Consider the following 26,581-nt stretch of genomic DNA (forward strand, 5'->3'; position numbering starts at 1 on the left):
CAATACAACACGACTCCACAACTCATTCATTCCCAGAGGGTCCCCGACGTGCAGGTTAAAAATAAGACACAGTAATTCTATGAGTAAAAATTTTTTAAAAAATCACTGCCACCTCCTGAGAATCGAGAACTTTTCAAATGAAAACCTCCGACCATCGTGAAGTGAGGCTTCCCCCCCCCCCTCTTCACATGCCATTCCTCTATGGCCATTTGCTGTGTGAAAATGAAAGTATCTTAACTGTATGTTATCTGTCTGTGAGGAGACAGCAGGATGTTTTTTCGGAGATCACGACGTTGCTTTTTTCAATGTGAAGAAAAAAACAAAAAAAACCCTATATAAATAAACTACCCCAAGGAGACGAATACAAACCTTTTTCAGATGTGTTAAAGTTGCCGAAAAATTAAGAGATTTTTAAACATTTTTTTGCAGTATCACAATCCAGAGTTGAGGATTCTTACCGATGTGACGGTGGAAAAGCCTCGGTGGAAAGAGGGGGCTCGATGCCCTGAATGCGTTCACCTTGCAGCCTCGCTCCTGTGGAAAGCAGAAGACAAGAGCAGACTCAGAGCTCAGTTTCTGCAAGTGCTTGCAGGCCTGTAAGAGCTGGAAGGGCGGTCCTTACCTAGCAACCAGCTTCATATTCTCGGCAGCAGCGTGCGTTCCTCCTGCCACCACCACTACCCCTTGGCTACCAGCACCCAGCAACGACAGAAGGCTGAGAGGGGCTGGCATGAAAGGCAAAAGAAAGACAGAGAGAAACGGGGAGGGAGGAAGAGACAGAGAGAAGCGTGTTAAGCTCGTCTGGCAGTTAACAAGTCTTGAATGAAGAATGTTAGCAAACAGACAAACAGCATATCTGGTGCATGCTAATGCTCCGACTCCACTACTTAATTATGAATAATTCAGCAGGCACAAAAAAAAAAAAAAAAAGACCACCGCCCCCTTAACGCTAACTCACGCCTTTAACTACGTAAGAATAAAGAAAAAAATCCACATGCATAGACATATATACACATATATATATACACAAAATATATATATCTATAGGCACCTTGGCACCGGTTGTAGACATATGCTTGGTGCCAATTTTCAGGACGCTCTTTCTCGACCCGATATATATATATTGTTGTTGTTTACTGCCATTTTTCCATCTTTGCCGCCTATTTCCCCCCCCCCCCCTTTTGTCTTTAAGCTTGGCACCTGTCCCAGGCAGTGCATTACGACGCACACGCATATGCCTCCCGAAAAAAAAAAAATAACGAGAGAAGGAAAGCAAAGGGGGGCAAAAAAACGAAACAAAAAAAATATAAAAAATAGGCAGTATTCCCTTTGTAGCCACTGTCAGATTAAAAGAGGAAACAGAACTATCCATCCTTTTAGATAGGTGGCGTTGGTCGGCGGTTAATGGCGTGGTGATGGCGGCGGCGGTAAAGTCGGAGGGGGGGGTGGTTAAGAAAGAAAAAAAACGGAAAAGGGCGTTTTGTTTGTTCGACGGGCGAATGCGTCACGATCGCAAAAAAAAAAAAGGTGGCAGGAGTAGAGGGGAGCCATGATCTGTACAGAGAATTGGCACCGGCTGGCTCATTGTTACACCGTGGAGCGAGAAAAAAAAAATTTGTCGTAATGGAAAAAAAAAAAGCAAAGTAAAGCTGCAAATAAAAAACAAAGAAGCAGAAATGAGCGGAGGGTTAAACAATAAAAAAAAAAAAGGACGGAGGGGAAAAAAAAAATTAAAAAAAGATCCCATTCGCTGCAATAGAAAAAGTTGTACCCTGGCACAAGCCATCTGAAGGGGAGGCCCTTGCAGCAGGAATGCAACCGGCAGCAGTAGCTATTTGCAGACTTCCATCTCCCCCTTTGCAAGTGACTCGAGCAGAGTCTGCCTTTAGAAAGAGGAGGAGTGCGTGAGCTAGCGAAAAGAGATGGGTTAGGGCTGATGATGAAACAGAGGCACGGCCCTGCGTGAGCACACGTACCCTCACACAAACACATACTGCATGAACCCAGACAACAGCCAGCACTGCCCTCACTACTGTACTGACACATAGCAGCCATACAAAGCCTGCACCGGTAATATCTATCTATCCTTCCATCTACCTATGGTGCTGGCACAGATAGCCGCACCCTCTCCGCGTTCCGCCAGATCTCCTCATATCCCAACTACCACCTGCAGGGAAAAACTAATTAAAATGCCCGCGGGCGCCTACTGATGTCCTGCAAGAATATATGTTGGTATGGCACAGATCGTCGTAAGCGACGAGCTGCTTAGCTTTGGGGGGTTTCGGGAAAGAAAATCTGGCGATTGAGCGCCACGAGGGGGTTAATCCTCGCTCAACTTTGTGGCACATTGGTCGTTCGACAGATTTCAGTGGAGGGATAAGCGTTGGCGATACGCGTCGGAGTTGTCAATTGAGCGTAGTCATGTGTCTATAGGTCGGAGATATTGGATGGAGGCATAGACAGATAATAGATCGATATGATATAGATAGCTGCGGGTTGGAGAGATGGATACATACAAGATGGAGAGAGAGGTAAATGCCAGATGGGGAGATAAATAGATGGTCGATAGAATAATCGAGATGGGAGAAGATGACGATGGATAGATAGATATGAGATAGATGGATGGATGGATAGATAGATAAATATGAGATGATTGGATGGATAGATAGATATGAGATGGAGAGATGGATACATACAAGATGGAGAGACAGATAGGTAAATGCGAGATGGGGAGATAAATAGATGGTCGATAGTATAATCGAGATGGGAGATGATCGATAGATAGATAGATATGAGATAGATAGATAGATGGATAAATATGAGATGATTGGATGGATAGATGGATAAATAGATAGATAAATAGCACATTTATATATGTATGTATGTGCAGTGACGTGTGCACCTGAAATCTAAGCATACCCTGGCACCCCAATTCCTTTGGGTAACCCTCACCTCGTTAACACCCAGTTGACACGTAGATTCCCCCTATTTGGTTTTGTATTCGATTGGGTGCCCTGCCTCTCCCCCCCCCCCCCCCCTTTCACTTCTTTCTTTCTCCTCTCCTACAGTAACTCCCCTGCCTTCACTTTAAAAAACCATCTGCAAAAACTGAGCCGGAGCTGCTTGGCTCTTTCCGAGCTATGATCTTGGCACGGAGTCAAAAGCTGATAAGCACTTGGGCGACACAGCTCAACTGCTGGGCTGGGGGGAAAAAAAAAACCCAGCTGCCATGATTGCAGTTTGATTGAGTGTGCTTACAGAAGACGAAGAAAAAAAAACTGAAAAAAATGCAAAAATAAAAAAAAACCCTGGCTGCAAAAAGAAAGAGGACAGAACGCCAGAGGATTCTGCGGAGGATCCACCGTGCGAGAGGAGAGAGAAGTCTGCCCTCCATTTTCTCTTCTCCTCTCTCTCTCTTTACAACCGAACTCTCCTACTGCAGCCTCGCCTGCCCTCCCTCCCCCTGTATAACCTCAAGCGAGCTGCAGAAATCATGCCAAATGTCACGTTGCCGGTTACCCAGAACTGTTTTTCTCTTTCTTTTTCTAATAAATGTCTCTAGGTTCCTAAAAAAAAAAAAAAAAAAAAGACCACGAGATAGCAACAACATAACAAAAAATAAAAACTCGAAACCCGAGAAATGAGTACCCTCCTCGCTACCAGATATTAAAAAATTACACACACACACGAGAAAAAAAAACCCCAGCTCCTTAACCCTTCACTGGTGCGAGCACTACCTCCTCCTCTCCCGCAGCAGAGATGTTACACTCATTTTCTCAGAGATGGACCGGCGTCGGCCCCGCCGCGTGAGCGAGCGCGAGCATATGATTTTTTTTTTTTCTCTCTTCTCCTTCTTCTTCGTTTCCCAAAGAACCAACATTTGGCTTTTTCCATTTGTGGCAGATCACTGTACGGCTATTGTAAGGAGAACATCCTGCCTCTTTTGGCATCGTTTCCAAAGGCAGCTCGAGTAAGTTCAGCAGAACAAACTTTTTTTTTTTTCTTTTTTTTTTTCGCTCTCTCTCTGCCGAAGAAGCAAGACAAAAAAAAAAATCCTGCGAGCCTTTTACTCCACAGGTTTCTCTCTCACTTTCTATCTTTTTTTTTTTTTATCTCCTTTTAAAATATAGTTTATATTTTTGACATTTTTTTTGGAACTCTGAATTTTGGTGGTTTACGTCAAGGAGTTAAAAGCAAATCTTTAAGCCGAGATCCTTCTGACGCGGGGGAAAAATACTGCCTGAAAAGAAAGCAAGGTGGGGTCTTTTCTTATCCTTTGTCGAAAAAAAAAAACCAACACAAAAACGGGAAAAAAACAAAAATAGGAGCGTCGGTAGTTGATTAGAGCTGCCTTACGTGCTGCAATCTTTTGATATGCCTAGTTAACTGCTACCTCTCGCCTTCTCCATACCTCCCACCCCTCCCTGCTTGTAACGCTCTCACTAACCTGTATTCCCATTTTTTTTCCTATTCATTCTAATGAAAACATCCGACGGACTCTTCCTCTCCCTTCTTTACAGTGAGCTGTTTGCAGTCTCGATGGTACAAGCCAAAAAAGCAGAGAGGGAGGGGGGGGGGGCTCAATCAGACCTCTACCAGCTAATTCTCTCATAGCAACAGTGGTTCTTGGTACGTCTGCTTTGGCATACATCAGCATTTCTACCCGGCCAAGTGTCCCGTTGCGTCATCTCTCGCCATTTCTCTCAACCAATTGAATCCTCCCTCTGCTGTAATCAAAAAATATATACTTTTAACTTCATTGGTAAATTTGAAGGAGGGAAAAAAAAAAAAAAGAAGGAAGGGCTTGGAGTTAGAGAGAGACTATTATACGTGACTAAACTTATGGGTGCCTGGTGCTGCGTACCGAAAACAGTCGAGTATTTGCGTAGTTACCGTTTTATTACAACCGATATTATCTTGTTGACAATGGATGTTATACTTATAACCCTACCCCCCCCATTATGGAGGGATATTGGGTTGTAAGGGGTTACTGGTATGAGGAGTGGGGTAAAATACTATAATACGGCAACCAAAATGGTGTAAAAATAGTCACGTTCTCTTGTGGGCAGGATGTGGGGGACGCTACGAGGAGTGACTACAGAATTAACACGACGCGTACGGCTTCCAGCTCGAGCCCAGGTCCTTATACGTAGCAGGTAGCTCTTATTATATTATTAGTGATATTACTCTGTGATTTACACTGCTGTGGCTCTCTCTCTCTAGGCCGGACCTAGGATGTATATAATAGCCTGACTACAGGTGGGAGGAGTATGGTATGGACATACATACTAGGCCTGTAGTTTCACTATTGGTTTATGCATTGCTTCACGGTGATGTTTATTATTTTAGATTATCAATGACCGGAAATATCCGAGGCGACAACACCACATTGAGGGTCCTTTATCACACCCCCTATTTGTCTATGTTGCAAATTTTTGCGCCACCCCTACCATTGTCTTTCCTACTGGGGTGTTTTTTGCACAATTATTTGCGCCCTTTCAGGCCCAAATCAATGTTAAATAAGGTGCAAACATCTGGAAGCAAGAAAAATACTAAGAAAAATAAGGCGGGAACTGCTAACACAGCGAACTACTGGAAAATTTGCGCAATTACCCTAATTCGACAAAAAAAAAATCACTAAAATACAAGAATCAGACTAAGATTATATACAGTAAATTATCATTACACGTGATATATAAAAATATACATAAGTTTAGTGAATATTCTATAACTAGATGCTGAGGGAGGTAGCCTTAGGGTCAGGCCTAACTTTTTGAATTTTTTTTACATTGGTTTGAATGAAAGTTCCTGTTCCTGGGCCTTATGGGGCACATTTATCACAGCTTGTACGTCTGATTTTTGTGTGATTTTTGCGCACTTCACGGCACATATGTACCCCCTGTTCGCAAATTGGGCATGGAGGGGAAGGTGCTGCACCGTGCAGTGGGCCGGCACAGGGCGTTGTGGCCCCACCCCTGCACACTGCCTATCTATATGATAAATAGATATGATGTTGGTAGATTTTTAGAAAGATATTTAGATAAAGAAAATTTAGATATAAATTTAGAAAAAAAAATAGAAAAAATAGATATAAAAATAAAAAATATAATAATACGGTAATTATTTATATGGATTCAGAATATTTCCCAACACTTGTATATTCAGTGGTATGATATATGGGACGTACCGAACATATAGGACTTTTTACTCTATTTCTATATGGTGTCCAGAATAAGATACACCTCTCACCCACCTTATAGACCCAGAGATAATTTTGTGTTACCGTGTTCTGTGTGTTGCTTGTTTCATGTGTGTGTAGTATAATTCCCCCCCTAGATAAAGTGGGGGCTCTCTCTTGGTAATATCGATATGTGCATATACAGATGATATGTCCAGGCCGCTGCGGCGCTACACATCGAAGGCTGCTTTCACTTTCTAGACTTCTGTCTTTGTACGTCGTGTCAGCCTGTTCATGAATTCTGGATATGTGTATTTAAAGGTACATACAAGTTTAAGGATTTTCCATTTGAGAGGTAGTCACCCAATCCCCAGCGGAGTTTGTCCCTGATATATCCCCTCCCTGTCACTCCGTCGTCGTTCCGCCCCCCCCCCCCAATGGCCGCCATCTTGCCACGAGTCGTAAAAGGTTAGAATTCTAAAAGAGAATTATGGATATGACTCAAGGGTTAATAGAAAGCTGCAGAAAGGCGGGTGTATTTAATTTCACTCCAGTACATAACGTAGAACACCATGCAAACAACCGAACAAGCAACGTGTTAACCCATCGCACTCCCAACCTCCGAAAACTGCAGTTCTGCTGACATACATAGATATATCAATAGACAGATATTGTACAGAATTCTGCGTGGCATATACATAACCTACCCTCATGCTGTTATACACAATGTAAGATATAGGTAATGACATGCTAAAAATATACGAGTCTTTAAGACGGTGCAACAACAACCTACCATGCCTAGAAGATTTAGAACAAGATATAATAGTTTTTATGCCTATATCTGCAATTGCAATCTATAAAAAAACTTTTTTATTCAACCACATCTATCTCTTTATCCACGGTATCTATCTAATCTAATTATCCATCTATTAATCTATTTATGCACACATAAAGGGGGTCATTTATCCTACTTACCCCTTCCCTAAACTGTTTTTGCGCCTTTCATGAGTCTATTTTTTGCACATGATTTGTCTTTGTTAAATAAAGTTTTTTTGTTCCTAATTAGGTGCAAATTTTTATAAAGGCGCAATTTTGTTGCACAATTCATAAAATTACCTTTCCTAAGCATGGTCAGGACTGGCGTGTTATTGCGCAATTATTTACGCTCATATAGGTGCAAATCAGTGTTAAATAAGGCGCAAAACATCTGGAAGCAGGAGAAATACAAAGACAAATTAGGCGCAAACCAGGAAACTGCTATACAGGGAACTCCGCCGAACTGCTAGAAAAAGGCGCAAAAAAATGTGCAAATACCCCAATGTGCTCAAAAAGTCACTAAAATACAACCAAAAAAGGTGCATCAGACTAAGACTAAGGTACCCCATAATACCTTGAACCTATCCATTCTATAGTTGATACCTTTCTGATTACCTATCATCTATCCCATACCTATCGATCAATCTCTATCTATCCATCTATCTCTAATTGTGACTTCTCCGCCCTCTATGCCGGTTGGACTGGAGGTGTCGGGCCATGGAGCGCCCTTTCAGACGCAAGCTATAGTGCAATTCTAAGCCAGGTCAGACCTAGTGTAGAAGTGACGCAGCGGAGAATCCCACTGGGATTTATCAGGAGGCTTAGAACCAGCGTATGATAAATGTGCCTCACGGTGTTGGCACCCCTGAAATTTTTCACCAAATAATTGTTGCCAGAATACATGTTTTGTTATACTCGTGTTTATTTCCTTGGTGTGTATTGTAAAAACTTAAAAAAAACTGAGAAAAAAGCCCACATGATATAATTTCATGCAGAACTCCAAAAATGGGCCTTAATATTTTGTTGCACACCCTCTGGAAGAAATTATTTATAATAGTAGCATAGAAGATAAGATCGAAAAAAGATGTTGGGCCATCAAGTCCAACCTATAAATATTGCAATGTTGATCCAATGTTGAGGCAAAAACATCCTACAAGGCCCAAATTGTCCTAAATAAGGTATAAACTCCTTCTCAACACCTATTGAAATCAATGACAATCAACAAACTTCTTACACCTCTTTTGTAGCCCTCTCATATTTGTATGGTTTGCACTCTAAAGGTGTTCAATGGGATTTAGATCCGGACACATTCCCCCCATTTTCTTGCCATCCATTTCTGGCTGCAGTTTGAGATCATTGTTCTGCAGGAAAACCCATGACCTAACATGCAAACCCAACTTTTTGACACTTGGCCCCACATTGTTATGTTCAGATCTTTTGCACATAGTCAGGGCACCAAGGCCAGGCGAAGTTCAACAACTCCAAAAATACCTTGAACCACCTCCATATTTGTCTGTAGGCTCCAAGTTTTTTTCTTTGTAGGCCTCATCCGTTTTTGGTGAACAGTAAAATGATGTGCGTTACCAAAACGCTCTATCTTGATCTCATATGTCCACAGGACATTTTCCCTGAAGGATCTATACTCACTCATGTAAATTTTGGCAAACACCTATCCAGCTTTTTTATGTTTCGATGTCAGCAGTGGGGTCCTCCTTGGGTCTACTCCCATAATGTTTTTTACATTCGAATGTTGATGCATAGCTTGCATTGACACCTATGCACCCTGGGCCTATAGGACCACTAAAATTTCTTTAGAACTTGATTAGGGCACATATCCACCACTCGGACTATCCTGCATTGCAACAAATCTTTGTTTTCTGTCCACATCCAGGGAGATTAGCTACAGCTCCATAGGTTGTAAACCTCTTGATTATGTTGTGTGCCATGGACAAAAGAACACCAATATCTGTAGAGATGGACTTGTACACCTTTATTCACACTGCCGTTGCCCGCCCGTACCGTACCGGGCAACGGCAGTGTACGGGGAGAGGAGGAGGAGGTGAGCGCAGCTCACTCCCGCCCCTCTCCATAGCAACCTATGGCGCACGGCCCCGTATTACGGGAAAAGATAGGACAGGTCCTATCTTTTTCCCGGGTACGGAACGGTACGGAACGCACGTGTGCGGCACCGTACCGCTCCCGTAGGGTGCCGTGCGCCCATAGGAGTGTATGGGGGACGTATATCGGCCGTATATACGTCGGCCGTATATACGTCCCCCATACGTTCATGTGAATATATAAGATTGTTGATATTTTTCCACAATTTTGGTTCTCAAGACCTTAAAGAGTTATTTTCTTCTCTTTCTGTCCTCCATGCTTAGTGATGCACACACAGATACACAATGCCAATATTGAATCAACGTCTCGTCTTCTTTATCTATCTATTTATCTACCTTTCTATCTAAGTCTATATTTCTATTCAGGGAAAAAAAATCACCATAATCAGAGCACCCTGATGTATAAAATCGTGAAGGTCTGAAGAGCCTCTAATTCCAACAGAAGTCGTTGTACACAGAACAAGTGACTAAAAGACGCTCGTTCAACACAATAGACAATACAATTAATAGAAATGGTGACGGAGGTTAATAATTAACCCCTTCCTAACGTAGTACAATGAGAACATGAGTAACTCAGGAATTGTGTATCCCTGTCTGGAACGCTGTTTTTATGGTAAAGCTCACCATTGCCAGCAGAAAGAATATGAGCTGGTCAGTCATATTCTCCTTACTTACAGGTCAAGTGCATCCCTCATACCGAGATCTGATGAAGCTAAAAGTCTCATAAAACTGAAGAACATTGTACTAGAGAGTGCAGAATAAACATGATACTAATATACATGTATATATATGTATATATATATATGTGTGTGTGTGTGTGTGTGTGCATTGTGCATTTGAAGACGTAGATGGATATAAATTAAAGAAAAATGTAAAAACATTTGGAAAAATAGTGATAAATAGGTAGATAAACATGAGGTAAATCACTAGATACATAGATAGTTTAAGATGAGGTGAATCTATGGGTAGGTTAATGTATGAAGATAAAGTTAATCAATAGATATGTGTGTATATATATATATACACATGAGATAAATTGGTAGGTTGATTACCATGAGGTAAATCTCTAAGTAGGTAGATAAACATGGGGTAAATCTATAGGTAGGTAGATCAATAAACATGAGGTAAATCAATAAGTAGATTGATAACCATGAGGTAAATCTATATGTCGGTAGATAAACATGAGGTAAATCTATACATAGGTAGATAGATAAACATGAGGTAAATCTATAGGTAGGTAAATCAATAAACATGAGGTAATTCAAAAGGTAGATAGATAACCATGAGGTAAATCTATAGGTAGGTAGATATACATGAGGTAAATCTATAGATAGGTAGATCAATAAACATGAGGTAAATCAATAGGTAGATAGATAACCATGAGGTAAATCTATAGGTAGGTAGATATACATGAGGTAAATCTATAGATAGGTAGATCAATAAACATGAGGTAAATCAATAGGTAGATAGATAACCATGAGGTAAATCTATATGTAGGTAAACATGAGGTAAATCTATACATAGGTAGATAGATAAACATGAGCTAAATCAATAGGTAGGTAAATCAACAAACATGAGGTAATTCAAAAGGTAGATAGATAACCATGAGGTAAATCTATATGTAGGTAGATATACATGAGGTAAATCTATAGATAGGTAGACAATAAACATGAGGTAAATCAATAGGTAGATAGATAACCATGAGGTAAATCTATAGATAGGTAGATAGATAAACATGAGGTAAATCTATAGGTATGTAGATCAATAAATATGAGGTAAATCAAAAGGTAAATAGATAACCATGAGGTAAATCGATCGGTAGATAAGTTGGATTCTAATTGATAGGTAGTTAGAGAAGTAAAAATGAGGTAAATAAAGTGATAGGTATATAGATAAATGTGAGGTAAATCAATACATTCATAAATACATAAACATGAGGTAAATTGATTAGGTATATGGAGAGATAAACGTGAAGCAATTAGATTGACAGATAAGCATGAGGTTAATAGGTAGACAGATACATAGCATGAGGTTAATTGATAGATAAGCCAATATATCCACATAAGGTAAATTGATAGGTAGGTAGATAGATAAACATGAAGTAAATACATAGGTCAGTAGTTTGATAAACATGAGGTCAATGAAATGATAAATATATAGATAAATATACATGTAATCGATAGGTGGGTAGATAGATAAACATGAGGAACAGCTATATATAGATTAATAGATATACATGAGGTAAATTGATTGACAAAATGAGGTAAATAAATTAAATAAATAGGTAAAGGGAAGGATGGATAGATAAATATATAGATAAGAGGCAAGCAGATATCTTGAGGGATACCTTTAAAACAAATCTCCCTATCTGGCTTTATCAGATAGTGCCATCCATGCTTTGTCAGTATCCAGATGCCATTTTATAGCTCACTAATTGCCACCATTTTAAGTTTTTCCTGGACGCACACAATTCAATAGCAATAGCTACACAAATGGTTAAAAGTGACCGGCTCATCGCCCCATGTACTTCGTGTGCTCTGTATTAAGACTCTGTCCAATTTCTGAATTTCTTTTAATTTTGTCATTTCTATCTTTCCAGAACACAGTATGGTGTTTTTCTGCATTTTGAGTCATTTTTTGACGTTACATAGATATTAGTGAGTAAATACTGTGAGTGTGATTTGTCCATGTAGTCTGTGTGGAAGAGAAGAAGAGATATTGTGAAGACTAATAGCCCATAATGGATGAGGTGATTTTTACAGCAATAGTTTTTGTTACTCGTAGGATAATAGAATTGTGATGACGTTGATTTTATGTTGTATTTCAATGCTTTTATACATACTTATCTACACGGAAAGGAAATGTACCTTAAATATTAGTAAAAATATAGAAATTATATATGTGGGTTTTATATATATATATTATATATATATATGTATATATATATATGTATACATTTAAATGATAGATATGATATCAATGATGATAGAGAGATATGTAGAAGTGACATAGATAATAGACAGAATATAAAGAAGATAGACAGACAGGTAAATAATTAGGAAATATAGCACACTTTTACACTTAGAAAACAATCATTACAATATACGTGACACCAACATTAGCATATAATTTTATAATTTGTTTGCACAATGTATTTATTATCCCCTCAAGCAATCCTAAATGGAGTATAGGGGTTGACTCTCAGATAGATATATATGGGATGGATAGGTAAATACAAGTTTTTCTACAGCTAAAAGCCCTTAGATTAGATACTTTAAGCTTTTGGGACAGGGTACTACACCCCACAAACAACAGACTACCTAATATCTTCTACAAATCTCTTGCCTTTTGCAGGTATATAATAAAATAACAGCTTAGAATCTATACAATATCAAAATCATAGCGGATATTAAATCAGTCTATCTATTTAACTTAAGTAGAAAGAAAGCAGCAGAACACCAGTTATCAGAAAAAGTCAATATCTATCTATCTATCTCATATCTATCTATTTCATATTTATCTATCTATCTATCTCATATCTATCTATCTATCTATCTCCTATCTATCTATCTATCTCATATCTATCTATCTATCTATCTATCTATCTCATATCTATCTATCTATTTCATATTTATCTATCTATCTATCTATCTCCTATCTATCTATCTATCTATCTATCTATCTATCTATCTATCTATCTCCTATCTATCTATCTATCTATCTATCTATCTATCTCATATTTATCTATCTATCTATCTCATATCTATCTATCTCCTATCTATCTATCTATCTATCTATCTATCTATCTATCTCATATCTGTCTCATATCTATCTATCTATCTATCTATCTATCTATCTATCTATCTATCTCCTATCTATCTCCTATCTATCTATCCCATATCTATCTCATATCTATCTATCTCATATTTATCTATCTATCCTTTCTTTCTTTCTTTCTTACTTTCTTTCTTTCTTTTCTATCTATTATCTACGTCATATCTATCTATCTACAGCCCTCCGACGCTCTCCGTCTGACCCACCTGCAGTTGCCATAAGCTTCTGTTGTTATTCTTTCTACGTGATCAATTCCTGACTTGTAATGAGGCAGGACGATGAATAATACGGTATATAGTGACACCATTCCACCACTAATCACTTATCGGCAGATTTAATAATGTTCCACACAACAGCAGGCACACATTTCTGATGCCACGCACTTCCATTACCTAGCACAATTTCTGCCGCAACTTTGTTCCGTGTCTATTATGGCTGTTTGGCAGCACCTGTATACATGGAAAGCGTAGCCTTTCTCAAGTACGTTTAACCCATGGGGTGCCGGTGGTGCCGTGTAGTAGGAAGTAGCCCACTACTTGTTCTTCTGTAGAGTTTACACACCTATAGGGTAGAAGTTTAATCGGCACCAAATTATCTGAATTAAGAGAAAGTAAAGATAGTTCAAAGTATTCAGTGGGATAGCACCCGGCTTTTTCTTATTTAGTTCTGTGCTGCTACTTTTTTCATTTCGAATTTAAAGATATATATATATCTGTTCACAGGCAGTATAGGTATAATGCGTAATGTACAACATAAGAAATATAACATCACATAAAATAATAATAAAAAATTAACCCCATTCTCAGATATCTGGTCATGTAAAATTGAACATACAAAAGTTAATGGGACAGGATAGACAAAGGGAAAATGGCTCTTACAGTGGATTGGTAAGAAAAAAAATATTACAGTAATAATGTGTGCATACTATAGAAAAATAATTACAAAAAAATGAAAGTGCGGCCTTTTATTTTAAATAAATTAATTCATTAATTGATTGGCCCCCGAAAAAGGGGAAAAGAAGATCGCAATCGGTTTGACAAACACAAGAACATAGAAATACAATACAACAAAAATGTTATACAAAGTTAAACCTATAGTAAGGCATAAAGAACCAAAAAGAAGGTTAAAAAAAAAAACAGAGGACATAAAAAGGTAATATAAAAAATAATGCGCCTGTTGCACATTTTTTGCCTTCTCAAATTCAGATGTATTAGCCTTATAATGACTAAAAGAATTTTTTTTTACATAAAGTCTGCCAATCGACTTATGCGATCACAAGCCTAAGTAATTTTCACAAAAAAAAAATCTAAAAATGAAATAAATAAATGCTATTTGATTCGTTTGATGTAAAAATCCCATAAAAGTAAAAAAAAAAAGGCTAAGAACCAAAGTTAACATTTTTTACATGTATGTAATTACAGCCTGTGGCCGTATGCATTTCAGGACTGTTAGCCTTATGTAATAAAACAGCAATATGTTATATACAAAGCCTGAGAATGTGAAATAAAATTCTAAAAAAAATGTATGTAGGTGTAGCCTATTATCTTATGCATTTTTTAGACTAATGTCCTGCAAAAAAAAGTTTAAAAAATATACAAAATTGTATAATATAATATAATATATAATAATGGTGTAAAAAAAACTTCAAAAAAATTTGTAAAACTACATAGCTAATAGGAGGCTGTTACTTATTGCACTCATTTGACATGGGAGTCTAAAAAAGTGTTAAAAATTCCATTCTAACTTGTACACGGTGAAGAACAAATGGTAATGCCAATGGACTAAGAGCCAAAAACAGTAACGTAAAAACATCTAAAAAATTGTCAAAAATTTATATATATATATACACATACATAGCCCTCTTTATACAAAATTAAGAGGTCATCAGACAATGCAGCCCTTCCATACATTAGAAATCTAAGCTGCAGAGGATAAAAGGTCTCGTTAAAAAGCCGTACGTCACAATAAGGTCTTCGACGAGGCCAAAAGAAAAAAACAAAAAGAAATTGTCACCAGCCGATAGACACCGAGCTGTCATTTCTAAGAGCCGTTCTCACACACCACACAACAGAGGTGGAGAGATTTACAAGGCCTCTGCAGATGGATGCACACTGTCAAATTTTTTTACTGGGGTATCGGCAACATTTTATGGGGTCCCTTCTTTGTCTGTCCGCCCCCGGAGCTGCAGTTTTATCAGCTGCTTTCTAAGGGCACAGAATTTTCTAACCGGTGAAGACGCTGCCAATTTTAAAATTTCATGGTTGCTTTTCAAAAGAAATTCTTGCTGACCTACTTTAACAGCTTTTCTCAGCCCTATGAGGGATGTAAGGATGTTTTTTTTCCCCCATTTATTTCTCTCCCCTTTGACAAGGTTTCTTTTTTTGTTTTTTGTTTTCGTTCTTTGTATAAAGAAGGCCTCCGATAGCGGCGAGCTCGTTTGCATGGCTGGAATTACAATTTGAAAATGTAATTCCCCACCTTCTAAATTTTTGCTCGATTTAACTATACTGAAATTTTTGGTTTTCGGAAATACACAATAAAATATTTGAAAATTTACTAGAACTCCAGTGGAATTATCAGGGTTTTTTCCCAACATTCTTAGAATTACCGTATATACTCGAGTATAAGCTGAGTTTTTCAGCACAAATGTGCTGAAAATTACCCACTCGGCTTATACTCGAGTATATAAAAAAATATATTCCGATGGCCCCGGGCAGCTCCGCTTCCATCTTCATGTCCACTGCAGGTCCGCGACAGCTCCGTCTGCAGCGCCTCTCCTTCTTCATGCCGGCGCCAGGGCCGCGACATCTTCATGCCCACGGCCTGGCCGGCGCACTCTGTGATGTCAGCAGTGGCTAACATCACAGTTGTTCGCCGGCCGGGCCGAGTCAGTAGGCTTATACTCGGCTCGGCTTAGACTTGAGTATATATGGTAGCTTTCTGGTGAATAATTAAGAAAAATGGCTGGCGACAATTTCTGGTTAAATGTTAAAGCTATTGGGTCAAAGCTTTACACCACAAGAGGGAAGATGGTAGATGCTATGACCGACGGAACTCGGAACTTGCCCGTTTCCATATTCTACCCTATGGGTACAAATTGAATTAGTATTTTTTTTTTTCTTCCCTAGAATTTATTTTGAATGGAATGTTTCTAATATGAGGGGTCCCGAAATCTTGGGTTCTTTAAAATGGTCAAAACGTCATTAAAAAATGTTCTGTCCTCGAAGAACTACAGCTCCAACTATACAATGGACTTGTAGACTCCCATTCTCATGATGTGAGAGGTATGAATTGAAGCCACTTGGGCACCCATTGCAAAATTTGCCCCATGACCCCTAACTATAATATGCTGTCAATGGCAGATTAAGGCTACCCTTAGGGCCTCCTACCTGTTCGGACTTCTACCTCTGATCTTACCTCATGTCCAACAATTTTAACAGGCATCCCCTATAAAAGAGAACCTAACCAAAAATACTGACAGTTAACAACACCCCCAAGGGTCGTATTTGGAAGGAAGACTTTTCACTGACACAACACATCATGAGGATTATACTAGAAGGTCAGTCAATGACTACAGTACTGATCAGTAACAGCAAAGCTAAAAATACCACAGTCACTTACAATATAATATCACCTGGGTTACACTGCACTTCACACTATAACTGACCACACTGTGACCATATTAGTACCATATTATTAGTATACAGCTCCAGCTCCCCAGTATATATCTACAGACCCCAGTATATAGCTCCAGACCCCAGTATATAGCTCCAGCTCCCCCAATATATAGCTTCACCACCCCCCAGTATATAGCATCTCCAGCCCTCCAGTATATAGCTTCAGCCCCAGTTTATAGTTCCAGCCCCCCAATATATAGCTTCACCCCCAAGTATATAGCATCTCCAGCATTCCAGTATATAGCCCCCTGTATATAGTTCCAGGCCCCCAAATATATAGCTCCAGCCCCCCACTATATAGCTCCAGCCCCCTCAGTATATAGCTTCACCACCCCCAGTATGTAGCATCTCCAGCCCTCCAATATATAGCTCCAGCCCCCTCCAGCATATAGCTTCCCCCCCCAGTATTTAGCATCTCCAGCCCTCCAGTATATAGCCCCAGCCCCCTGTATATAGTTCCAGGCCCCCAATATATCGCTTCAGTTCCCCCAGTATATATGTTCCCCCCCCTCAGGATATAGCATTTCCAGACCTTCAGTATACAGCCCCAGCCCCCTGTATATAGTGCCAGCACCCCCACTATGTAGCTCCCCCCCACTATATAGCTCCAGCCCCCCCAGTAGATAGCTTCACCACCCCCCATTATATAGCATCTCCAGCCCTCCAATATATAGCTCCAGACACCCATTATATAGCTCCAGCCCCCTCAAGTATATAGCTTCACTCCCCAGTATATAGCATCTCCAGCCCTCCAGTATATAGCCCCAGTCCCCTGTATATAGTTCCAGGCCTCCCAATATATAGCTACGCCGATGTCCTGTGCTCTCTGTGGTCAATGGCAGAGCAGGGAGTGTAAAACACTGTGCCGGCTACTGCCCGCTTCTTTGATCTTGTGATTCAGGATCAATGGGACCTTGGGGCCCTGGGAGATTGCCCCAAATGCCCATATTATAATCCTCCATTGTATGATGTTTATAGTACTTTTCTATCCACATGGGGATGAGGCGTACCTGCACACATTAGCGCAATGGCACGTCATACCACGCACGTTCCACAATCAATCAGCTTGTTCCCTATGTGGCTACTGCCGTGGCGTAGTACAACATTTGTATTGAAAAAAGTGTCGGACTGACCAACCAGACCATCAGAGAATTAGCCGCTGGGCCCCAGGTTGTAAGGCTTTATAATGTTAATCATATGTAGTAATTTGATATTATGATCTATTTCATATAGGATGATTTGAATATAATAGATTGTTAGATCTTGTTGATGATATATTCTACATGATATGATTTTTATGGTATTTTATGGTTGAAGGGAGGGGCCTTAATATCACCACTTCTGGTAGGCCCAACTTACGATTGGCTGTACCGCCAACGCTAAATCCACTGGTATTATGCAATGTGAGCAGATACCCTTTGGCTCCTGGGCTTTATTCCGACCAAACACCTTCTGTATCCCAACAACTAAAGTCCATGGTCCTACTGGGCCTCTTTTTTTCTATCTTGTGAATTGGGAATGATGTGTATTGATTATGAAAGGAGTAGATAAATCTTTTGGACTAGTTTGAGTTTTTTTTTTAGTAGACATCCAAAAACAATTCAAAAACAACGCGCAATGTTAAGTTACCGGTAGCACTGGATGCTGGGCTTCTGGGGTATGACCAGCTCATGTGCAACACATTTCTAATACCTAAGATATTTTTATGGTTACATTTCGGCAACATTTATCCATTAGCAAACTTGACAGTAAAACCACAAGACACATTCTCCTCGTAATGATTTGCGTGGTGGTTTAGGTCTACACATTCCATTCACCACAGCAGGTCCTACAACCTCTAAAAAAATACAGTCAGGTACAAAGAACCAACTCTACAGCTTATCGTATCCCTCACAAAAGATAAAAGATACATATAAGAAGACCAGTAAATCGGGCAAGTAAATCGTTAACACTCTTATCTTCTATTATACCCTTCTACTGGTATAAGTCGCCACCGGACCATGAAGCATGAGGAGGCCGCTTTACATAATTTACATTGTGGCACAGGAGCTTCAAGTTATGACTCTGGAGTATGATCTGTATACAGGCGGTCCCCTACTTAAGGACACCCGACTTACAGACGACTCATAGTTACAGACGGACCCCTCTGCCCCCTGTGACCTCTGGTGAAGCTCTCTGGAGGCTGTACTATAGTCCCAGACTGCAATGATCAGCTGTAAGGTGTCTGTAATGAAGATTTATTGATAATCCTTGGTCCAATTACATAAAAATTTTTTTAACTCCAATTGTCACTGGGGCAAAAAAAAAATTGGCACTAGCTACAATTATAAAATATACAATTCTGACTTCCATATAAATTCAACTTAAGAACAAACCTACGGACCCTATCTTGTACGTAACCCGGGGACTGCCTGTAACTAAGATGTTTACTATGCAAAGTATAGGTGAAATTTTTATGAAAATCTGTTTTTGATAATAAACTTTTAAGATATCACATGGGTGTTAGGATCCCAAGAATTAACCGAAATCTATTAGCAAGTTTAATTTGTCCTGGAGCACCACCCCAGGAGTAATGAGGTATTGCACATTTCCTTAAAGTTGTTCATAAAAATTAGATAAGTATTATAGAGTAGTTTTGGATGACCATCCCATATGTATTGGCACCTTCCAACTCTATCTCGAAAGTTTTTTTAGCACCCAAAGTTTCTGTTTAGTACATGGGCACCGTGTGGACTAAGGCCTTGCCACTTCAGATTTTCATAGGCTTCAGTAGCATAGAGAACAAGGTCTCGTTCATCTTGTTAGAAAAGGTACCATCCAAATGTTCTTCGAACAACTCTCGATGTCCATGGGATGATTGCTTTACAACTCAGCTTTATGGTCCTCTCAGCCATTTTCTACTATTTTCAAACCATTGACAAGATCGCAAAGCAGCAAAACCGTAAAGTCTTCTACCGAAACATACTCAACAATCAATCATCTCTTAAAGAAGACCATATCTAATTTTTTCCCACAGTTAACAATAACATAAAAGTCTGATGATAACTCGAGAGAAAATACTTCTAATATTTACTTCCAAAAAAACCTTAAATTCTTATGCAATAAAACTTCTCGCAAAGATCATCTTTTTGAGGCCACATTTTACTTGGGCAAATATGATGGTCAACAATTAAGGTCCTTCTGTCTTGAAGAACTTCTCAAACTTTTTTATGTTGGTCTCCTCCTCCGTGAGGGCACGAATATATGTATCTTTTGAATTTTTACCGACAAATATACAGCGATGCTAGGGTTAGTTTTATGGGAACGTTACTCACAGGACCTTGAATATATTCTCGTTTTATTGAGTATCTGTATATCTCGAAAGCCTCTGCTGTTCCTGTTGTTGCAGTGTAAAGGATAAAACTATTATTTTTGGGTAGAAACATGAAATTGTGATACAGTTTCTCAGGAAACTGGTCTAGACCACTTCAAAGAAGCTTTCATACCGACATTCTGAAAGGAAAAATAAGTACAAAAGGCACTCACATATCAATGTTTTTGAGCATGATATGGGTAGTATGAGGGTTAGGCTCAATGACTAAGACTGGTTTTCCTCATAAAGCTCTTGGCGCAATTTGGATACATGTCACAATCTGTCATAAGGTTCTCTAATAACTCTAAAACCTTGTTTTATGGGTGGGACTAAATGTCCACCTTTCAAGTTATTATTAGGACCTCTCAGAAATACTGGCCCATTTTGAATCAAATATTCTAGTGAAAATCTCACTTGTTGTAGCTCTTTTTGGAAGTGATACAAAGACTTTTATGTCAAAGACATGAAACAAAGTGGTTCTTTGACCAAACATATCCTTCCGTTTGAAGTTTGGCTCTCACGTGTAAAGTCATCGGGAGGAAATCATCAAGACTTACCTATTAAGCCTTAAACACCAGCTTAATTGTCCCCGCTGCCAGCATACTGTGGCCTCATAGTAAAGGCGAAAAGTGTGGTCTGCCACCAGGTCTGACTCGTTTAGACCAAGTCGAACCTGGCCTTAAGTTCTACTGCTGTCTCCGCCATTTTCGTTCACGTCCCAAACTGCACCGGAAGCCACTTCTACCCACTAGCTCCCCATTAAACCAAAAGTGGCCTATGAAAAGTCAGCGGAAATTATGATATTTACAAGCCAGCTGGTGAATAAGACTCTGTTAATTTCCACCATAGGCCCCCTACTCGCTCCTCATGAGGTAAAACAAGTACTTGGTAAGGGAGTTTGAATGTAAAACCATAAAAAAATTTTTTATTTTTTTCTTATCTTGAGTGAATTTTACATTTTCCATGTCAATGAAGCTTGGCTATGGTTTTGTTGTTTTGATTCCATCGTTCCTGCTGATACCTCATCGCCTTGCCCCCTCGCAGAAAAACCCAACAAATGTCCGTGACCATGGGGTGTGAATTTGTCCTGAACCCAGTTCCTAGTCCCACAGGCTGGACAGGAAGTGAAGGCAGGCATGTGACCACTGTGCCCAATCAAAGGCCTGAGCACGACTAAGAATGAGAACAGTGAAATTTAGGAGATACATCACTGATCTTGCTCTTGAGGCCACTTATTTAGTGTTGTGGCCGTGTGACAGGTGACACTTCCAGCCATTTCGGGGATTGGGCTGTGGGAATGAGGGATTCAGAGTTGGGTAAGTACATGTTATCTTTTATTCTTACCTCTGCCTTAAGCCCGTAGTTTTTTTTTTCTGGGACACCAAACATTTCTCTAATAATGGAGTATTTGTAGTCACTGTTGATTATATTTGTAGTTTTGCATCTGTATCATGGCTCTAAGACCTAACCCGTCCCACCATGGTATGGCTAAATCAATTTTTGGGGGATTATTGTAGAGTCTTCTAGAGATTTAAGTTGGGGTTACAGGAAGTCTCTGGGTTACGTACAAGATTCTGTAGGTTTGTTCTTAAGTTGAATATGTATGTAAGTCGTAACTGCATATTTTATAATTGTAGCTCCAAACCAAATTTTTTTGGTCTCTGTGACAATTGGATTTTTAAAATGTTGGATTGTCATAAGAACCAGAATTAATAACAAAGCTTAATTACAGACACCATTGATAACTGTTATAGCTGTTTATTGTAACCTAAGGCTAAAGTACAGTAAATTACAAACTGGTCCGTTTGTAACTAGGGGTCGTCTGTAAGTGGGGTGTTCTTAAGTAGGGGACTGCCTGTATTAAAATTACTAGTGGATTGTAACTGTTTTACGGACCCTACTATGGGCATGTCAAACTGGCCTCTGGGTTAAACAGCATTTTGCATCACCAAAGGTGTAACAGACCAAAATAAAATTTTAAGTTGAAATATTAGTGAATTATATATGATACTCTATGAAAAACATTAATATGTTCATAAATTTTTGGGGCGGATTTATCAGAGCTTGTGTTCCAGAGCCTGTAGGCACAGTTCCAGGTGTATGGCCAGGAACTTAGCTTATTTATTCCTCTAAGATACCTCCAGGCCAAGTGGGTGTGGATGTGTGTGAAGGGGGGCGTGGCCAGTAGCTCAGTGGGCTGGAGTGGGGTGTTCCTGCCTAGCAGCTGCGCATTTCTCTCCTGCGCCAGTTTCTGTTCTGACATTGGATAGAACTGCCCACAGCACAGGCCCAGTCAGATTTATCAGGAGGCCCCGATGCTGGGGGATGGGGATTGGTGCAACTTGCACCAGCGTATAATAAATTTGCCCCCCTTTATTTTTATTATTATTAGAATTTTTAATTCGGTCTTTACAACTCTTCCAGTTTTGGTCTGGGTCAATATTTGGAAAAAAAGGAGAAATTTTTCGACACAAATTTACTCAAATTTATTTTCTTATTCAAACTAGACAAAATTATATTACCGGTTATACCAAATAAGAGTTTTTAAAATTGAATTTTTTTTTTTTTCTTGGTTTATTTTTTTTTTTTACTTTTAGACTCTTCCTTTGACCCTTTCCGAATCACTTTTAAAGGCCAAAATTAGCATCTGCGTTAGAGTCACATAGAAATGACTGGAATGCAGGGGCTTCATTTATCTTTACAAAAGGAGTGTAACAAAGTAAGAAAAGAGAGCCGAGGCCTAGTAAATATTCGGCAGCACAATGTGTATATAGCAACGCTCGCTATTCCTATAGATTTACCCTTCTGACGATGGTGCAATAACCAATAGAAAAAAAAACCTATAGAAAAAAAAAAAAGTTCATCTTCATTAAAGCCGATACCCGGTGGTTCTTTGAACGCACGTGCCTAAATTAGTCCTCTATTTTGTGATGCCCCTTTCAGAGGAGCTCCCATTGAGATGTGAACAAAGGCCATGACCCGGAGGTCAGAGAGTAACTAGGGAAAGTCTGACCTTCCTTTGTTGGGAGCTGCTCTGTTTATTTTGCCTAAGTAAAGATCACCAATACATTAACTAAAGAGGATTAAAGAGGTTATACCCCTAGGGATCTGATTCAGGCAAGTGGCGAAATCCAGCGCGTAGGACCCTACACACTTTTACTAGCCGAGGGCCGTCACACGGAGATCAAGAGGCCGGAAGAATCACTTTCTAATACTGAGGCTTACGATTCATTCCGAAACCTATTGAATGTCTAATGGATGGATGGATAGATACATTTGATTGATTTTAGTAAGGTATATAGATAAAATATAAGATGGAAGATAAACAATCGTATAGATAGAAAATAAACAAAAACAAATAAAGAAAAAAAAACTTAATATGAAATAAGATAGATAGATAGATAGTTATGAGATGGAAATACAAAGACAAATTAGGCGCAAGCCAGGAAACTGCTACATGGAGAACTCCGGCGAACTGCTGGAAAAAGCGCAAATACAGATAGATCTGCCCCATTAACAGGTTACTACTGTGTGATTAATATGTGTTACTTGCATAGATAATGGGCCACATGTATCACTCGTTTTTTCTGTTGTTTTTGCGCCTTTTCATTCAGGCGCACCGTTTTTGCGCCATTTTTGCGACAAAACGGCAAACTAGCCACGCAGCAAAAATAACAAGCTTTCCCTCATCTATCTTACCAATCCAGATGTTTTGCTGCGCCTAATGATATTCATCACTTGCGACTTTTCATTTAGGCGCAAAAACGGGCGCAAAAACACTCCAGCCCGAAGGTGGCGTTATCTGAGAGGAAAGCACTGAGCCTCTTTGTAGAAGAGCTCATTTCTAGCAGCAAAGCTCAGCCAGACCCTGCAGACACTAGAACATATAATACAGACATTGCATACTCTGCAGACACTAGAACATATAATACAGACATGAGATACTCTGCAGACACTAGTACAGATCATACAGACATGAGATACTCTGCAGACACTAGTACATATAATACAGACATGAGATGCTCTGCAGACAGGAGCTGCAGACTCTATTTACAGTTCATCACCTTCTATTTACAAAACATTCTGCAGAATCCTGAGCTCACAGCAAGAGAGAAGAGAACGTTACAGAATGTTGCACATAGTACTGACAAGTGTCCCCCATGTAATTCTGCACAGTATCACCAGTGTGTCTGAGGGGGATACTGTGCAGAATTACAGGGGTGCAGCAGGAGACCAGCACTGGGGGATCCCCTCCTGGAGAAGCCCCTGCTGAGGAGGTCACTGGGTGCTGGGTGTCACACACCTGGGTGCTGCTGTGAGTGTTATCTTCATTCTGGGCTGTGGGAGAAGCAGAGAGGAGCTTGTAGCAGGATCACATGTAAGTGCCTGAATCTAACATTGCGCTGAAACTGCGCCAAAATTGCGCCAAAACTGTGTTAAAGTAAAGTGATTAATAAGAGGCAGGAAATTACCTTATCACAGTTGGTGATAATTCTGGAAAAACAGTGCGCCAGAATTTAGGCGCAACTACTACACTTTGGCGCACAAAAGTGATAAATGTGGCCCAATATTCCTAGAAATAGCAAATACAAAGAGATTCTAGACGATTTTCTATACAAGTAGATAGTGAAATAGTTTGGTAAAGTTTACATTACCTATGATAGTTCCTATTGATAATGGATAGATAGAATGGGGGTCATTTATCTTACTCTGATGCGCCTTTTTTGGCTGTATTTTAGTGACTTTTTGCATGCATTTTGTGCTTTTGCGCCCTTTTCCAGCAGTTCGCCGGAGTTCTCTGTGTAGCAGTTTCCTGGTTTGCGCTTAATTTGTCTTTCTCCTGCTTTCAGATGTTTGCCCCTTATAGTACATTAATTTGACCCTATATGGGTGCAAATAATTGCACAATAACACCCCAGTCCTGACCATGTGTAGGAAAAGCAATGGTGTGATTTGTACAACAAATGGCGTCTTTTCTAAAATTTGCGCCTAGTAAGGCTAAAAAAAACCTGCACTACAAAGAGCCAAATGGCAAAGACAAATGAGGTGCAAAAACTAGACTCTAAACAGGCGCAAAAAGAGCTCAGAAAAGGGGGAATAAGATAAATGACCCCCATAGAGATTCTCTATGATTTAATATCCGAGCAGATAGTTAAATAGTTTGGTAAAGTTTATATTACCTATGATAGATCCTATTGATAATGGATAGATATAGATGGACGATTATAGAGAAGTATTAGATTGATTTATGATAGCTCATTGGAATAGAGATAGATATGAGATAGATAGATAGATATGAGATAGATAGATAGATAGATAGATAGATAGATAGATAGATAGATATAAGATAGATATGAGATAGATAGAGAGATAGATAGATATGAGATAGATATGAGATAGATAGATATGAGATAGATAGATATGAGATAGATAGATAGATAGATATGAGATAGATAGATAGATATGAGATAGATAGATAGATAGGAGATAGATATGAGATAGATAGATATGAGATAGATAGATAGATAGATAGATAGATATGAGATAGATAGATAGATAGATATAAGATAGATATGAGATAGATAGATAGATAGATAGATAGATATGAGATAGATAGATAGGAGATAGATAGATAGATAGATATGAGATAGATAGATATGAGATAGATATGAGATAGATAGATATGAGATAGATAGATAGATAGATATATGATAGATATGAGATAGATAGATAGATAGATAGATAGATAGATAGATAGATAGATAGATAGATAGATAGATATGAGATAGATATGAGATAGATATGAGATAGATAGATAGATATGAGATAGATAGATAGATAGATAGATAGATGGATATGAGATAGATATGAGATAGATAGATAGATAGATAGATAGATAGATATGAGATAGATAGATAGGAGATAGATAGATAGATAGATATGAGATAGATAGATATGAGATAGATATGAGATAGATAGATATGAGATAGATAGATAGATAGATATATGATAGATATGAGATAGATAGATAGATAGATAGATAGATAGATAGATATGAGATAGATATGAGATAGATATGAGATAGATAGATAGATATGAGATAGATAGATAGATAGATAGATAGATAGATGGATATGAGATAGATATGAGATAGATAGATAGATAGATAGATAGATAGATAGATATGAGATAGATAGATATGAGATAGATAGATAGATATGCGATAGATAGATAGATAGATAGATAGATAGATAGATAGATAGATATGAGATAGATAGATAGATATGAGATAGATAGATAGATAGATAGATAGATAGATAGATATGAGATAGATAGATAGATAGATATGAGATAGATAGATAGATAGATATGAGATAGATAGATAGATAGATAGATAGATAGATAGATATGAGATAGATAGATATGAGATAGATATGAGATAGATAGATATGAGATAGATAGATATGAGATAGATAGATATGAGATAGATAGATAGATAGATAGATATGAGATAGATAGATAGATAGATAGATAGATAGATGGATATGAGATAGATATGAGATAGATAGATATGAGATAGATAGATAGATAGATATGAGATAGATAG

The 26,581-nt window shown here is 38.9% G+C and overlaps 2 long non-coding RNA genes across 13 annotated transcripts in view; one reads left to right on the forward strand and one right to left on the reverse strand.

Annotated features, from left to right (window-relative positions):
• LOC140126153 (uncharacterized) overlaps positions 1-1,999 on the reverse strand; it is a 70,488-nt gene extending 68,489 nt beyond the window's left edge. Inside the window, exons 1-3 of one of the 3 annotated variants that reach the window (XR_011854769.1) lie at positions 1,772-1,999; positions 623-725; positions 459-534 (exon numbers count right to left, since the gene is read on the reverse strand). This is a non-coding gene — a long non-coding RNA (uncharacterized lncRNA). Of the gene's footprint in view, positions 1-458; positions 535-622; positions 895-1,051; positions 1,177-1,771 lie in introns of those variants that run through there. The other 2 variants (XR_011854770.1, XR_011854768.1) reach the window with 2 other exon arrangements.
• The window catches only part of LOC140126152 (uncharacterized), a 98,014-nt gene that overhangs the window by 17,938 nt on the left and 53,495 nt on the right, over positions 1-26,581 (forward strand). Inside the window, exons 2-4 of one of the 10 annotated variants that reach the window (XR_011854760.1) lie at positions 11,711-11,860; positions 16,074-16,229; positions 16,386-16,504. This is a non-coding gene — a long non-coding RNA (uncharacterized lncRNA). Of the gene's footprint in view, positions 1-3,809; positions 4,257-4,810; positions 5,157-11,388; positions 11,861-16,073; positions 16,230-16,385; positions 16,505-26,581 lie in introns of those variants that run through there. The other 9 variants (XR_011854761.1, XR_011854759.1, XR_011854762.1 and 6 more) reach the window with 9 other exon arrangements.

Source organism: Engystomops pustulosus, chromosome 4 (genome assembly GCF_040894005.1).
Source record: "Engystomops pustulosus chromosome 4, aEngPut4.maternal, whole genome shotgun sequence".
Lineage (NCBI taxonomy): Eukaryota > Metazoa > Chordata > Amphibia > Anura > Leptodactylidae > Engystomops > Engystomops pustulosus.